This window comes from Canis lupus, chromosome 1, assembly GCF_003254725.2.
Source record: "Canis lupus dingo isolate Sandy chromosome 1, ASM325472v2, whole genome shotgun sequence".
In the NCBI taxonomy this organism is placed as follows: Eukaryota; Metazoa; Chordata; class Mammalia; order Carnivora; family Canidae; genus Canis; species Canis lupus.
In genome coordinates this window covers 69,568,148-69,586,230 of record NC_064243.1, presented here as the reverse complement: position 1 = coordinate 69,586,230, position 18,083 = coordinate 69,568,148, and the positions used below count along the sequence as shown (strand labels likewise).

The following is an 18,083-nucleotide window of genomic DNA, read 5'->3' as shown; positions in this document are numbered from 1 at the left end:
ATTCTTAAAGATATAGGTTTTTCATGTAGAGTCCAGGGCCCTGTATTACAGAACTTACTGCCTCATCTTTGTATTGTGTCTGATTATATATCCTTTTCTCCAACTAAATGAAACCCCTTTAGGAAAAAAAATCATTTCTTATTTATCTCTATAATCCTAGTACCTGGCATACTGCCTGGCACAGGGTGGGTGCTTTGTTGACTGAATTAGTTTGGGGACTGGGTCTCAAATGCTCAGTGTGCACTGACATGCTCTAGGAATCTAACGGAAGCTCCCAAACCACCATTAGAATAAAAACATTTGGAGAAAAGCAGTGGTGCACAAACACAAGCATCTGAGTTCTAGTCGGTATGTTCCTGCCCTCCATCAAAAGTCTTATAATTGGAAGCAAAGCTGATTTTTTATAAAGTGAATTCTTAAAGGAATAAAGAAAAAAAGCTAAAAGCATTAAAGAATAATTTCACGTGGCATGTGGCAGAAAGAATCCCGGGCAGGAAGCCATGATGCTTGTTTTTTGTCTTGATTAGGCCACTGTCTAGCAATTAATGAATTAATTGGCAAACACAGTACCTTTCTAGGCCTGGCTTCATCCTCCAGGAACAAAGAGACCAGGTTAGGTGACTCTAACACGCTACCAATTCTATTAATTAACTATGAAAACACTCTGATGTGTTCCACATAAAATCGATTCCTTTATATTATTTTATCATTTGGTTTTCTCCTAATTTTTTTGTCCCTGTCAATTTTCTTTTTTTTTTATTTTTTTATTTATTTATTTATTTTTTTTTTATTTATTTATGATAGTCACAGAGAGAGAGAGAGAGAGAGGCAGAGACACAGGCAGAGGGAGAAGCAGGCTCCATGCAGGGAGCCCGACGTGGGATTCGATCCCGGGTCTCCAGGATCGCGCCCTGGGCCAAAGGCAGGCGCCAAACTGCTGCGCCACCCAGGGATCCCTGTCCCTGTCAATTTTCACTAAAATTACCTAATTCATATCTGTTAAAGGTTTTTCTGTAACTGAGAGGAAAACATAAAGTCTCCTTCTGAATTCTGTAAAGCCTTTCCCTCTTCCTGAGCCAGGAGCTTAGATGCATGTGAGATGGATCCGAGAGATGCGGCTCAGGATCAGAGGAGCTCCTCCTCAGAGGAAGCACCAGCAACCCCTCAGGCAGTGGGCACCTTCCCCCGGGTTTTAGCCGGACTTGCCAACCTAGTACATTCCATCAGAGGCAGCTGCCGGCTGTGTTAGTTTGGGAGCCGCCAAGGACACTGATCTATAAATGACATTAAATCATCACAAAACTCATTTAAATATGCAGCGCCAGTCACCTCAGCCTCATACATCCCTCCCTGAATACTCTGAAGAAATGAAAATTGGCTCCATCAGAACTGAAATGCACAATGCATTTATGCGAGGAAAAAGAAAACCACACACCAGGTATTTTTGCACCGTATGGGAGATGTGCTGGAGGGCCCATCGTCACAGTCATATCACCAGTCGACACCTAGGTGAGGGCGGCAGAGCTAGCTGCTGAACCTTCAAAAGATAATAGTATGCGATGTTGCACTGTTCATGGAAATGAACCACTTATTTTAATATTCCAATTTTGGACAATTTACTATGCCCCCAAGTAGTGGCCTGGTTTGGAAGAATTGCTCAGACACCCTGACTGAGTTTAGAATCCCTGCAGATTTTAGACTCCAGTCTGCAATCCCAACTCTGAATTTCCAACCTACTGGCTTGCTTTACAGATTTCAGACTTGTCAGCTCCCACATTAGTGTGAGCCAATTCCTGAAAATAAATCTCTCTCCTTCTGAGCTCTCTCTCCCCCATATATATATATATGGAAAATGTGTATATATATATAATGTATATATATGTGAAAAAAGATATATATAATGTATATATGTGAAGTGCTGTGAGATATATATATATATATATATATATATATATATATATATATATTTGAGATACATACACATACACACACATACACGGTGTATGTGTGCATCCTATTGGTTCTGTTTCTCTGGAGAGCCCTAAATACACTCTAACTCTACCAAATTCAACTTGAACCAGTTGAACTCAAAGAATGCCTGCCGGCAAGGGCATTAAGGAAAACCCTGTACCAGTGGAGGAATGAGGGCTACAGAGTGGGTAAGGCAAGATTTGAAAGCAGCAGCTCTATTTGAGATCAGGGATCAAGATGATTTTTCTTGAGAAGAGGTAGCTCCTAAATGTAGCCCCCAGACAACAAGATAATCTATGCATCCATGTCCAACAAACAGCTGTGGTCCTTGCTGAGCACTTTCCCAAGGCCAGACACTGTTCTAAGCTCTTTACATGTAATAAACCATCCATCAGAACAGCAACCCTAATGGAGATAAATAATAAATTTATCCTATAACACAGAAGAGGAGAGTGATCCTCAAGGAACCCAAGTAAATTGCCACTGACTTGTGAACCCAGAATCTATACCTATACTTGCCTGACTCTTTTTTTTTTTTTTCCTGACTCTTAATCATGATCCTAAAACTGTCTCCCTAGAAAGAAACAGTGTCTGCTGAAAAATCAATGGAAGGGATAATAAATATTTTAAGTGCAAAGAAATTAGAGAATGTAATGGATCTTGTGGTATTTGGGGCCAAACTCCACTAATCTTATCCAAAGGCCTTTGTATTCCAGGCTTCAGTGCTCATGGGCTTCTTATCAGTTGAGAGAGGTCAAGGGTATGGAAGAAGAAAGAGAAACACATGTACTGAGCACTTGCTGTGTGCTAAGCACTTTACATATATTTTCTTGTTAAATCCTGACCATAGTTCCTGGGGCTGGGGGAGGCATATTATCCCACTTTTCAGATGAAAAATCTGAAACTCAAAGAGATTCAGTAATTTCCTCTGGAATGAGCATATTGAACTAGCAGATTCCAGGTTCAAGCCCAAGTCCCTCTGATCTTTGTTTACACATTTTCTAAACACTAATTGCCACTCTCCTATAAACAAAGTGTGCAAAAGGGCACAGGTCACCATTTATTAGTTGTAGTTAGGATTCAGAAGTCTATGATTTGGTGTGGATTTCTGCAGCCTGCTTGAAGTTTACTCAGCTTCTAGAACCTATGGATTTATGTCTTTTGCCGAATTTGAGGACTTTTCAGCCATTAGTTCTTTGAGTATTTTTCTGACCCCACTCTTTCTCCTCTTCTTCCAGACTTTCAAGAAAACAAATGTTAAATCTTTTGTTATAGTTCCACAGGTCCTGGAGGAATATTTTATTTGTTTTTTGCAGGCTATTTTTCTCTATTGTTCAGATTAGATAATTTCTATTGTTCTGTCTTCCAGTTCATAAGATTCTTTCTTCTGTCCCCTCCATTCTGCTGATGAACTCATCTGCTGAGTTTTTTTTTCTTGTTGATTATATATTTCAATTCTATACTTTCTAGCTGGTTCTTCTTTATATTTCCTAATGCTTTGCTGAGCCTTTTATTTCTTTGCTGGGACTTTTTTGTTTTCTTCATTTGTTTCAAGTGTGTTGATGGTTTCTCACTGAAGCATTTTTATGATGCTACAATGCAATTTTTGTCAATAATTTTAAATTTCTGACATCTTAATGTTGGCATTTATTATGGGGTGAATTATGTCCTCCTCAAGCTCATTTGTTGAAGTCCCAACTTTTCAAACCTCAGAATGTAACTGTATTTGGAAAAATGACTTTTCAGGAGGTAATTAAGGTGAAATGTGGTCATATGAGTGAGCCCTAAATTATATGACTATTTAGACATGGAGCCTTGAAAGCAGCGATTAAGTCAAAATAAGACTGATGGAATGGGGTCCTAATCCAATATATTGTGTCCTTATAAGAAAAGGAAGAGATAGCAGGGTTTTGCTGTTATATGAGGGCATGGTGAGAAGGTATCTACCCGCAAGCCAAGGAGAGAGGCCTCAGGAAAAACCAAGCCTGCCAACACCTTGATCATGGACTATCAGTCTCCAGAACTTTGAGAAATAAATTTTGGTTGTGTGAGCCACCCACCCTCTGGTATTTTGTCATGACAGCACAACCAAACTAATACAACATCTATTGTCTTTATTCATTAAGCTTGAGATCTTCCTAGTTCTTAGTATAATGAGTGAATATCAATTAAAATGTATACATTTTAGATGTTATGTTATAAGATTCTAGGGCCTATTTAAACTTTCTGTTTTAGCTGGGCTTCATGGGACACTACTCCAGCATGGAAAGGGGAGGTATCACCTCATTACTGCCAGGTGGGGGAATAAGTTCAACTTTTCCATTTGTCCTCCTTTGACACCTGAGAGGTCTCTTCACTACTATCAGCCAGGCTGGGAGATCCAGCTGCCCATTAAGTCTCCACTAGTATTTCCCTAGTTGGCAGGGTCAGAGCACCTTGTTATTGCTCCCCAGGTGGCCTTCTATGCTACAGAAAGGGGTGGGCTTGTTATCACTGGGCAGTAGTAAAGGCCTACCTCTCCATTAGGTCTCTTCTGCCCCTACTCTAGTGGGGAGAGCATGGAACACCTCTTCACTGCTAGTTTGGGGTGGAAGACTGGGCTCTCCACACAGTCTTCACAGATACCAGGGGGTAGTGGCTCTTATTACTACCCAGTGTGGGGAAAAGCTCTGATGCCCTAATCACCATTTTCTGACACCATCTTGGTGGGGGGATTGGAGTGTTATAGCCTAACAAGGGTGGGAGTCTAGACTCCCCACTGCTGGATAGGTGGGATGAGGCTGTAGCACAATAATTATTGCCTAAAAGTTTTCTGTTTTGCTAGGCTGCTGTTTTCCTGGTTCTTTAGCTAGAGAAGACAGGCTTTTGTCAGGGTTTTGTTTTGGTTTTGGTTTTGGTCTACATTCATGGACATTCTGGGATGATGGCTTCTTCAGCTCCTAGTCTGGGGTGTATTAAGCTAAAGGAAAACTCAAAGAACTCACCACTGTATCTATCATTCCTTATGTTCTGAGGTCTCTAGAAAGTCTGCTTTCTTCTCCCCACCTCTCAGGGCCTGCTTATGTTTGTTTCATACATAATGTCCAGAACTTTTACTTGCACTTAGCAGGAGGAATAGGGGGGAATATGTGTACTCCACCCTCTTAGAAATAAAAGATTTGACCCATTTTGAGCATTTGCAAAGACAATTTGTAAAACCATTTTATAAATAACCTTAAGTTGAAGGGTAGTCACTACAAGTCTTAAAAATGTTTTCACAGAATCTAGTCTCAGCCTAACACCATCTTTTTGGATCTCTCCTGCCCTTTTCCCTTTTGATGTAGAGCAAACCCAACAAAATCTTGCCCATCCCTTCCCCAAAATCTCTGTAGTCTGTTGTGTGTCTGCCATGTGCCCAGTTCTGCAGATTGTATCCAGTCAAAACCTTCCTTTACCCTGAGCAGAGAGAAGGTTGCTGAAACATTATTGTGCTGCTGTTTATTAAGTGACCCTGACTTGTTTCAAAGCTAAATCATAGATGATGATTATTTCAGACTCATTTCACATTATCTTTTAAATCGGGTCCAGTTTAGAAGCTACAATATGCTTTAAAAGATCAGCCACTCAAAGTCATCTTTAGAAAAGTAGCAACAGAATGAGATAAAGGGCTTCAGATTTGTGCTTAGTGCCTTCTTTGCTTAAGTGCTATAATTTAATTAATGAATTAAACTTTGAAATCTTCAACAGTGCATCTTGCTGCTGAAAATAATGGCTATTAGTGCCTTTTAATCTATTTGGAACATATTTAAGTTTTCCTCTAAAATAAGTAAAGAATCCAGCATAACAGTGATTAAATAAATATATAATCTCATCTTCTGAATCATATATATATGCATATATATAAATTATAAAAAAAATAAAAATAAAAAAAAAAATAAATTATATAATAATTCTAAATCATTTCTCATGTACCACAATGGTTAACTTATTTTAAAAATAGCAAATTCAAAAAGACATGTTTGGTGAAACTCAGAAATCTATAGTCAAGTCCTCACTTTGGAATTCTTATATGAAAATATCAAATGAAGGTTTAAAAAAGAAAAACAGGTGGTTAGGGATGCCTGGGTGAGCAGGCAGTTGAGCATCTGTCTTCAGCTCAGGGCATGATCCCCGGGGGCTGGGGATAAAGTCCCATATCGGGTTCTCTGTAAGGAGCCTGCATCTCCCTCTGCCTGTGTCTCTGCCTCTCTCTGTGTGTCTCTCATGAATAAATAAATAAAATATTTTTAAATAAATAAATAATTTTTAAAACAGGTGGTTAAATACTCTTTAAGAACAATTGAGGTAAAAATGTAAAGCATTTCAATTAAATATTCCCAAGATAGTCGATTTTGAAAGTAACACAAACATACTAAGAAGTGAAATATACTTGCAGAAATTCTGGATGTTATCTTTTTAAAAATCTCATTCCAACAAGTGCAAACAGGTATTTCTGGACAGTCGGTCTACTCTGCGCCAGCCCAGTGTCCCAGCTGGGAAGTACTGTGGAGACAGGAAAGACAGCTGCTCTGCTAATGGGGAAGACTGAAGATACACATATAAACAAATAAGGTGGATCATATCAGGGGGTGCTTAGAAATTAAGAAAATAAAAGAGTGATGTTTTGGAGCACAACTAGAAGAAGAGAAGCACTTCCAGGGAGGGGACACCAGGGAAAGTCTCTTAGAGAAGGCAGCTTCTAAGCTGGTGCCTGAAGGGTGGGAGGACACTTCCAGGCAGAGGGAGGAACAGGAGCAGAGCCTCTAGAGGGGAAACAGACACGACCTGTTTGGGAACCTGAATGATACCAGTGCCCTATAGCCCAGTGAACACGATGGGAGTCAAACAAGATGGCCCAGAGAGGTGAGCAGCTGATATCGTCACTCTGACTTCGAACCGCAGCAAGGACTTTGTACGTCATACTCCGTATCAGTAGAGCACGCTGGGGAGAACTTGAAAGAAACAGGTTAAAGAGATCCTGAGCACTCTGGTATCCTCCGTTCAGGCCGAACTGTTTGTCAATATTGAAATGCATACTTAGCCAGGAGGTTCGAAATATGAATCAGGAGCCCAGGAGAGAGTCTGGGCGGGAGAGGCAGATTAGTGACTGGCATGTACAGTTGGCACTTGCCCTAGTGTCAGTTCTGCCAGACATAGACCCCAAGTCAGGCATTTGGATACAAATATATTATTTGGGAAGTGCAGAAAACAGTAGTAGGGAAAGTGGGAAGGAGTTCAAGCAAGGGAAGGTAAACATTTGAAGAGATAGTAGAAAGCTAGTTACACAAGCAGGGGTGACCGGAAAGTCTGGGTAAAAGTACAAAACACAGTACCCAGAATTCCCCCATCTAAAAGCTGATTTCTGAAAAACCATTGGTCAAGGATATCCTCCTGGCCTGCTACATGCCTAAGTAGAACAAACTTCATGGTATAAGACCCACAGTTGCAGGTACTGGCAGTGGAAGTTGGCCAAGCGTCACTAGAAGACCCAAGAGAAGCAGGAGAGCCACTGCCAATGTCTACGATGCCCTTTTAAGACCATGAAAGCTGGAGCATTGCACATGAATCCCAGCTCTACCATTTGCCACCCATGTGACCTTGGGTCACGTGTAACTGAATCTCTCTGAGCTTCCTCATCTGTCAAATCTAGATTGTATTAGCCACGGTTCTCCAGAGAAACAGAATCAATAAGACAGATAGACAGAAAGATAGATAGATACATAGACATACACATAGATTGATAGATGAGAGACAGACAGACAGAGAGGAATTGGCTCACATGGTTATAGAGGCCAAAAAGTCCCACAACATGCCAGCTGCGAGCCGGAGACCAGAAAAGCTAGTGGTATAACAAAGTCCAAGTGTGAAGGCCTGAGAACCAGGGTTTCTGATAGTGCAAATCCTAGTGCAAGGTTAGACAAAGACCAATGTCCCAGCTCAAGCAAGCGGGCAGAAAGAAAAAGTGGGGCAAATTCTTCCTTCCCTTGCCTTTTGTTCTATTCAAGACCTCAACAAATAGGATGATGCCCACCCGCAGAGGAGGGCCATCTGCTTTACTGAGCCCATCAATCCAAGTGTTAATATTGTCCAGAAATAACCTCATAGATACTCCCAGAAATAATGTTTAATCGGGGCATCCAATGGCCAGTCAGCTGACACAAAATTAATCCTCACAGGGATGAAACTCCCAATCTCAAAGGGGCTGTAGTAGATTAAATTATGGAATATATGCAGAGTGCTTACAATAGTACATAGCATATGGTGGTAGAAAAGTATCTTCTATCATTATTACCATCATCATCATCATCATCATCACAATTACTATTACATTATGTATCATCTGGGGCTAGATTAAGATTTCCTAGATCAGGGATCCCTGGGTGGCGCAGCGGTTTGGCGCCTGCCTTTGGCCCAGGGCGCGATCCTGGAGACCCGGGATCGAATCCCACGTCGGGCTCCCGGTGCATGGAGCCTGCTTCTCCCTCTGCCTATGTCTCTGCCTCTCTCTCTCTCTCTCTCTCTCTGTGACTATCATAAATAAATAAAAATTAAAAAAAAAAAAAGATTTCCTAGATCATTCATTTGAGAATGTGAATAAAGATGAAGGCTCGGAACTGAGAGGACTTCAACACTTTAGAAGAGAAAAAGCTGGCAAAGAAGAAATGGAAGGAGGGAAAGAGTGGTGGGGGAAACCAGACCAAAATGACGACATGACCCATGAAAAAACAGCTTGTCAAGAATGAGTGAAATTCCCATGTGCTGAAAGATGCTGAGAGTTGAAGCAAAGGAGGATGGAGATATGAACCTGGGGCTTAAAGCAAACGTTTGTACACTGGGGACAGCAGGGTTCCACCTGGTTTGCCAGTGTAGACCTTTCTTTAAAACATCTATGTTAGTCAATGCAAAATCTTCTTGTAGACACGTCCTGGTTTTGACTGTCAGTTTCCCTTCTTCTTTGTTCTGGTAGCAGTATCCTACATCCTTGTGAGATTCCCATGCCGGACTTAGTGTATGGCCCGGTGAACCTGTCCACTATGGGCTAGCTCAACAGAATCCTTCCCAGAATGGGCTATTTCAGAGTGGGGAGGGGGGGAATGCTGTACTTTTGTTGTTAAGCAGGTAGGATATTAGTCTGGAGTGATACACAGACAACTACTTAGCTGTGGCAAATGGGGAGGCCCACTGAGGGAGCCAATGGCAGAGCCCTGAGCACACTGTTGGAATGTAATGTCAAATCTTGTACACACATATTGTAGAAAATATATATGTAACACTTCCTTAGGACTGGCTCTGGTGGATCATGGACTCATCGAGAAGGAAATGAAAATACAAGTAAAAGAGTTGGCAAAGTCCCTGGCCCTCAGCAAGTACCATATACGTGTTAGCTGCTATTGTTGTGAGCACCAGATCAGAAAGCCAGAGGATGACTCATAGCAGGAGTGATACCAGCCAGTAATCACTTGAGCTATTGAACTAGAACTTCATACCAGCCTCCGAGGGAGAACAGGATTGATGCCAAATCCTGAGGCAAGGTTGAGCTCAGTCTGGCAACTGCAATTCTTCTACCTCCCAGCTAGAAAGCAGAACTCCTTGTTACGAGCTGAACCGTCTCCCTACTCTGGAAATTCATACGTTGAAGACCTAACCCCCACCTCCTCAGAATGTCACTGTATTTGGAGATAGAGCCTTCAAAGGGGTAACTAAGGTAAAATGGAATCCCGGTGGTATAAAAGGTAAGCCCTAATCCAACAGAATTGAAAGAAGAAATTAGGACAAACATAGAGATGTATAGAGAGAAAACCATGCAAAGGCATCTATAAGCCAAGGGAAAAAGAGGTTTCCTCCCTCAGGAGAAACCAACCTTCTCGACACCTTGACCTTGGGCTTCTGGCCTCCAGAACCATGAGCTAAGGAGTTTCTGTTGCTTGAATCACCAGTCTGGGTACTTTGTTAGGGTAGCCCTACCAAACTAGCACACGTCTGAATTAGCAACATCAAAGTTCAGAGCATCATCGGCCTGCCCCAGTTGTGCCTGGCCTGTGAGTTTATGAGGCAAAGCATAAGAGGTCAGTAAACCCTGGAGGTATTACCCATGTTGGTAAGGAAATAATCTTCTAGAAACTTAAATGATAGAAATGAGTTTGGCAACGCTCACTGGTAATCATAATCACCAATTAATACAAATTTCCGACGTAGAGAATACATCTTTCTTTTCTAAGTCATTAAGCAAGAATTCACAATATCCAATAATTACTGAAGGTTTTAACATGCTAGATGCTGTAACTATATTATTTGCTATGTTAAGCTCATTTAGGGGCACCCCGGTGGCTCAGTGTGGAGCATTTGCCTTCAGCTCAGGGCATGACCCTGGGGTCCTGGGATTGAGTCCCGCATCAGGCTCCCCGCAGAGAGCCTGCTTCTCCCTCTGCCTGTGTCTCTGCCGCTCTCTGTGTATCTCTCATGAATAGATGGATAAAATCTTTAAAAAAATAAAATAAACTCATTTACTGCTCACAACAACCCTATTAATATTACAATATTAATGTATGCATTGTTAATGTGAATGTAAACAGCATTCTAATTATATCCCTAACATAAAATCCCTTGCACAGATAAATAGATGAATCACAGAAAGGCAAGATAATTTTCCCAAGGTCACACAGCCAGTAATTGGTAGATTTAAAAACTATAGTCTAGCTCCAACATCTGCACTCTTACCCATTCTTCCTTTTCCCCATTATGGAATTTGTTCATCACAATATATTTAGAAAATTTTGAAAACCCATTTTAAAAAGTGAAAAGTACTAAGAGAGTATCTGAGTTTGTGTGTGTGCTTGTGTGACCGTGGCAAACTGGAAAGTAAACCTCTTACCTTCTGTCACTTGAATTCTTTACCAATCAGAAGTCCTTCTTTTGCCCTAACAAATGTCAATGTGACCTTTTTTTAAAAAAGCAAAAAGAGGTTAACGTGACCATTTCTTTTAAGAGTGGTCAATTGGATGGGCAGCCCGGGTGGCTCAGCGGTTTAGCGCCGCCTTCAGCCCAGGGCGTGATCCTGGAGACCTGGGATCGAGTTCCACTTCGGGCTCCCTGCATGGAGCCTGCTTCTCCCTCTGCCTGTGTCTCTGCCTCTCTCTCTGTGTCTCTCATGAATAAATAAATAAAATCTTAAAAAAAAAAAAGTGGTTGATGGTCAGGAAGAGAAATCATCATGTGTGAAGTTTTGGTGACCCTCCCACGTAACCCTATTCCTTTGTCATCCTTTCTTCAGTATGAAAATTCTCATCATTAATGTGAATATGACCAGTATTCTAATTATGTGTTTACACAGAGACTCCATCTCTCCTTTATTTTTTCTCAGCCACAGTTTTCAGTATTTGGCAATCTCAGTGCTGAGGGTCAAGGTTTGAAAGCTGCCCTGGGCCCCCCACCAGCTTTATTTACAACCTCACCCAGTTCCCACATAACTACAGATGGGTCCTTGGGCCTTAGTCTGCCACATATTCCTTCCTGTAACGCATGAGGAGTGACCCAGATTTTTTAAATGCCTACAACCTCCTCTGAAATAGCAGTTGCTTCAAAGGAAGCACTTATTATGGACAATACAAGCAAACTATTTCAGCCGGGAGTTACTCAGAGATTTTATAATTTGCCATTAAATGGGATTCCTTGTATTGGCAACAAGAAGGCATCCCACCAACAGCGGACCATTTCAATCAATCAGAGCCACTGTCACGTGGCTAAGAAGGCAGAAATAATCTAACTGCCCCAGTGGCTCCGTAAACCGGCCAGAACACGTATGGATACACCTCCAGGGTGCTAGTTTCAGTTTCTACCAACTGAAAACACTTACTTTTTCCAAGTCCTTGGTCAAATAATTTTTTCTAGGTACTGTCTTAGAGCAAAAGCCCTTTTTCCAAATTTCTTCCGAAGTGTGATATAAGAAAATGCCCAACTTCTTGGAAATTTCCCTAGTCTTCTTCTAGAACACTGACTTACAACAGTATGATATACCTTTGAGACAGATGAAATTTATAGTCCGTGATTTTCTCATCTTTATCTACACAACTGTATTGGGAATGATACCTAAAATTCATTATGGTTTCAAAATAAAGTCCACAAATGTCTCATGCATCCTGTGCAAAACAGTCTACTCCATAGTGCTTACCATTAAATATTTGCACCGTGATTGCTGGAAATCACAAGAGGCAAGGTAGCTGTTCTTGACTGGCACAAACAGATTTTTAATGTGAAAAAAAAATATCCCCTTTTTGGAACTCAAGCCTACAGCTGGCATACAGACCGTATAAAAATCAAAATCAGAACCATCTTGAGGATAAACACCTTCAAATTGTATTTAGTATTTTATGCAACTTTCACTGCTCCTCTAACACCTTCCCTGGCAGGGGCAGGTACAAACAGGGAAAGGTTACCTTTGAGAGGGCTTCCACCTGGCGCTGCCTTAGGACTCCGCTTGGGGAGCAGAGCGCCTACATACCACCTTCGGCCCAACCTCGTCCGTACCCCCCACCCTCTACCCCCGCCCATCCCCAGCTGCTCTGGCCTTAGCCTGGCTCACATCCTTCTGGCCCTCAGAGGCGCATGCAGGCAACCCCTGCACCCCGACTGCACTGCAGCCCTTCCCCTCGGTGCTGTGGCCTCTGCTGCCCTTTCCCAGCTCGCCCTCCTCATGCCATGGACTCACAACTGAGGAGAAACTAGTCTGGAGACCGGCACACAAGCACTTGGGATTAGAGAAATGGAAGTGGTCAGAAATCACTGAGGTGCATTCTGTCTCTCGGGTGTCAGGGGCAGGTTGTGGAGTTACTCCCATTCCTTGGTCCGTAGCACATTACCATCAGCCATCTACACAAGGTTCGCTTTTTGTGTTGTAAAAAACAATAATTAAATCAATTATTTATTTACTATCTTGTTCTCATAGCCAATTCTATTTCCTTGACGCCCCTGTAGAAAACTATTCGGATATGTTTGTATATATTTTTTGATTAAGTGTGTTGCTGCAAAATGCTCATTGATATGTGTACGTGTTACAGATACCGTTCTATTTATGGCCTCACCTCAGATTATTTTTGAGATTCATTATGCAGCTATGTATAACCCAATCTGTTACTTTTAACCACTGCATAATGCTATGCCCTACGCCCATTCTCCACGCCGTGTCTATTTACATTCCCAGGGATGATTACTCAGCTTGCCTACAATTTTCTGACACCACGAATGATGCTGGAAAGAACACCCTTATACATATCCTATATGGGACTTTGTGATCATTCCTTTAAGCTTATACTCAGGAGTGGAATTCTGAGCCATCCTCATGGCAATGTCTAGGAGTATCATACTCATATCTCCTTGGCCTCTGCACTGAACACACACACACACACACACACAGGCTTCCTCAACTGCCTCCTGCCAGCATCTGCATCTCCTTGCCTCTGGGCTTTCTCAGTAGCCCCCAACCAAGTGAAATCCCTCCAGTGGACAAACTATGCAGTTCCTGTTCTCTACTGGTGCCTGGAATCCTCAGTCAAGCTCCATTAACCCACAGTGGTAACCTGCTTGAAAATATACTCTTTATTGAGTGCCTTTCCTTTTCTATCTTGCTTCTCCACTCCCCTACCAGGGTTTCCTGGGCTCATCTCCCAAATAAATCACTTCCCTTAAATCCCTATCTTGGGGTCTGTTTCTGGAAGAACCCAAGCTGAGACACGGGGTGTTTACTTACCTTGACTAAGTAGTAACTGGTTGCTCACCAGAATGACTGCATAGATGTCACTCCCACCACCTGCGGTGAGGGTGGTACCCATTGTTCCACAGTCTCCCCAACACTGGCATTATCCAACTCTCTCATTTATGCTTATTTAATTTGTTTAAAATGCTATCTCATTGTTATTTTAATTTCCAGTTCTCTGGTTACAAATCTTTGTGAGCTTTGTTTATCTGGTGTATTTCTACCCCCACCTGGCCTCTGCAGCAAAGATTAATGATACAGCTAACCCTAGATCATTTGTGCATATTCTGAGGCCATATTGCAAGAACACTCTCTCTATATTAACTTATTAAATCATGACAGCAACCCTAGGTACTATTCTTGTCACCCACATTTTAAAGATAAACCAAAACACAGAGATATTAAGTAAGTTTTCTCAAAGTCACGTTGCTGGCAGGTAATCGAGCCTGAGTTTAAAGTTAGACTCAATTTTTTATATTCCCCAAATGAATGGGACCATATAATGTTTGTCCTTCTCCGATTGACTTATTTCACTCAGCACCATACCCATTCATTTGGGGAGTATAAAAAATAGTGAAAGGGAATAAAGGGGAAAGGAGAGAAAATGAGTGGGAAATATCAGAAAGAGAGACAGAACTTGAGAGACTCCTAACTCTGGGAAATGAACAAGGGGTGGTGGAAGGGGAGGTGGGCGGGGGGGTGGGGGTGACTGGGTGACGGGCACTGAGGGAGGCACTTGATGGGATGAGCACTGGGTGTTATGCTATATGTTGGCAAATTGAACACCAATAAAAAATAAATTAAAAAAATAATAAAGCTAGACTCAAGCTGAGAACCTGCGCTCCTAATTCCCTTACTCCACTGTCTTTCCTGATTCAACATTTTAAGAACCTTTCCCTCTTCCATTCTAGGGTTTCCTCTTTGCCTGATTCCCCTTCCAAGCAAGTCAATAATGCAGGAATTGAGTCCTAGAAATGGGTGGGAATTCATTATCTGAGGAACTGTGAACCAAACCTCTTCAACTGAACAATACAAAGAATCCTTGATTAGCACAATCATTACAAAGTGAAATATTCTACTTAATTACTTGGGCCAACTGAGGATGATGGGGCTACCACATTAAAATGTAAAAAACAGTACCCTAAAATGATACTTTTATATTAGTTTTCTTTGCTGCTGTAAATATTACCACAAACTTAGTGGCTCACACATTGCCAGTGTATTAGCCTACCAACTATTGCATTGGGCATACTAATACTAGTATTATTTTTTTTAAGATTTATTTATTGATTTTAGGGAGAGGAGGGGCAGAGGGAAAGGGAGACAATCTCCAACAGACTCCCCACTGAGCATGGACCTGAAGCAGGGCTCAATCTCACGACCCTGAGATCAAGACCTGAAAGGAAGCCAAGAGCCAGGTGACTAACCAATTGGGCCACCGAGGCACCTCTTGGACCTCGGGGCATTGTTTTTATTTGCTAATAAATAATGGTTTTGGGTTTGGTGGAGAGACTAAACTTGGGGCATGATTTTTAATATGCCTTCAAAATTCTCCTTTTTTCCTTTCCATGTTGCTAGCAGTCTGATTTAGCACCTCCGAGAAGGAAGCCAGGACGGGGCTTGGGAAGGAGTGGTCCCCCAGGGGAAACATCTCTGCTTCCCGACAATGCCTGTATCTCAGCTCACTTCTACACGCGTGCACTGGAAATACCTGTCAGGAGATTCCAATGGTTTATTATCTAATAAATCTGCAAATTGCTTAGCTCACGAATGAGAGTTTCTTTAAATCAACATTTCTCAAATTATGGGTCATGGACCACCTGTATTGGAGTCACGTGAGATTCTTCTGTAAAAGGCTAACTTCTGGCTCCCACGCAGACCTAGTACTTGACTCGGAATCTGTAATTAATACATGTGGGTCTTTAAGATCTGGCCCCAGAGAATGTATAAATGTGATTTGAATTGAATTTTATGACTTATTTCTTCAATTGATCAGCCAGTGTGGTCTAGCTAATAATTGCTTGTGATTTCTTCACTTCCCCACCTTCTCTGGCCCACGTACCTAGGTAAGGAACACAGGAGTGAGCTTCCCAGGCACCACAGCCTAAAGCACACTGGGCACCCCTGAGGACCCAGCCAGGGAGAGGCCAGCACTGTGAGGTAGTGCCAATGTGCATGATTCTAGGATTTCTCCACGATGAGTTCAGTATCTGCAGGACATTCCCAGTTGAGACAGCCTCCGTTCGATCTACACCCAAGGAGGGAGTTACATAATTCCCCCCAAAAAATGGAGAATTACATAAACCTTATTCTAAAAAGTAATTCAAGTGTGAGGATATATGCTAAGACACTAAAACTACCGTTTAAATATCCTGTGGTGTTTCTATTAACGTTCAATCCCTTCTCATTTGGAATCAGGAAAATCCTTAGCCAGGTATGGTTCAAGAAATTATCCTCTTCCTGGTCTCATCTGGATTGTTTTTCCTTGCCTGGCCCCTGTATTGTGCCCTATTCATCTCCTATTTTAGGCTGATCTCACTGGAATGGCCATTTCCTCATTATATGACACTTGATACCAGCATCCCAACATTTTCAGGCCTCCTGGAGTTGCTCTGAGTCTGTATCTTAGACGCTGAAACTGCATCAATTGGATTTCTGTGCTCCATCTCACTCCCTAATTACACAGAATTAGAGTCGTTCCCTCTGAGTCGCGATCTCTCTGAAAAATGTCTGTCCCTAGAGAAAAATGTGCAGTTTGCAGTCTGCCCCTTGGCTCCCAGCCTCCTACGGGCTGCCTGTCACTGTCACAGGAGGACTGCCTGTCTCCTCAATCTGGCAGGTGTGAAGGCCTTCTAAATTAAGCCCGTCTTCCTGGAAAAATTCACTAGCTACACGCACACAACACACACACCCCTTGCGTTTTTATTATATTTCCTGTCACCAAACACCCTCAAAGCCACCTGAGTCACACTACCATGGCCTGCATGGCCCTCCCAACCTGTCTGCAGGTGGGACAATAAGGTGAACTCTCTCTCCCTGAGGGGGCAAAGTCTTTCTGCAGTGCATCCAGATCAGGTACCTAGAAATGGGGAAAGCAAGTGTTTATGGGACGCTTCTGTCAGGTGGGTGCTCTGCCTTCACAGAGCAGCCCAGGAGCTGGGGCAGGTTCACAGGGTATCTGCAGGGAAGATCCTGCTCCTCGCTTGATGAGTGATCACGCACAACCCGGGGACATTAGTAATAGAACTTTGGATGGATAAGGAAGAGGCAATAATATTGAAGGAGCCACCTGCCCTTCCTCCCTTAAAGCATGAATGTAGTTAGTGACCACCAGGTTCACATAGACATAATCAGAGGGTTGGAAAAAAAACTAGATTTTTCGTCAAAAACTAAGCCATTGTTGTAATCAGATGACAAAAACACAATGAGTAGAAACATAGACTTTTCCTGGGTACGTGGTAGGTATTGATGGATCCTCCAAAGCAGGAAATTGAATTTTAAACTGTTCTTGGATTTTGTTCAATTTCAATTTTCAAAAAGATGAGGTGTTATAATTTTTTAAATCACTGCAGAAAATTAGGCTTTCTCAAAAATAACCTATTCCTTAAGGAAGACATTCTATAATGAAAAGCAATAAAGATCTATAATTGCATGAAATGAGCATTTTCTTGTTAATTTGGGCAGAGAACTGAATCCATTTGGAAAATCTATGCCACCAATCTTTGATCCTCTAACTACAGGAGCAGCAGAGCCATTTACATTTGTTTTGTGTGTTTTTTGTTTTGCTAGAATTATTTTGACAATACTATGTAGGCCTGAATTATTAAAATGGAAACCTGATTTACTGGAATAACTTTCCTCATGGGAAGAACAAAAAGTATTATCACTATGACTTTTAAAAGAAAGAAAAATGGGGGAAGGAGATTTCAATGTAGAAATCCCAGGCTCCCTCTAAGCAGAAAGCAGACTCACATAAATGAAGGGATAGATCCAAGGAATTCATTTATTCATTTAACAGATATCTATTTGCACCAGAGCCAAGCTAGCCTACACAGTAATGGCCATTCCATTTCTTTAGTCTTTTGGATGAAACAGCGATACATGCATCAGGAAACATTTCCAAAGATAAAGATGTTTATAAAGGAAGGTTGTTTCCTTTCCTGTCTCCCCGAATGGGCATTAACAGCCCTTCGTTAAATCCCACTAAAAATTTCAAGCGAGTCACTCTACACTTCCTTTATTTAACTAATGATATGCACATATATTTATCATTTTTACACTATGCATATTATAAACTATAGAATATATACATACATATTACTTTGTAACTTTTTTTACTTTATTC

At 41.7% G+C, this 18,083-nt stretch overlaps 1 long non-coding RNA gene across 5 annotated transcripts in view; it reads left to right on the top strand.

Moving 5' to 3' along the window:
• The window catches only part of LOC112644571 (uncharacterized), a 92,295-nt gene that overhangs the window by 54,834 nt on the left and 19,378 nt on the right, over positions 1-18,083 (top strand). For 4 of the 5 annotated variants that reach the window (XR_007413685.1, XR_007413689.1, XR_007413688.1 and 1 more), the window contains one exon: positions 15,035-15,156. The exons of the other annotated variant lie outside the window; for it this stretch is intronic. This is a non-coding gene — a long non-coding RNA (uncharacterized LOC112644571). The remainder of the gene's footprint in view (positions 1-15,034; positions 15,157-18,083) is intronic. 5 annotated transcript variants of the gene reach the window in all.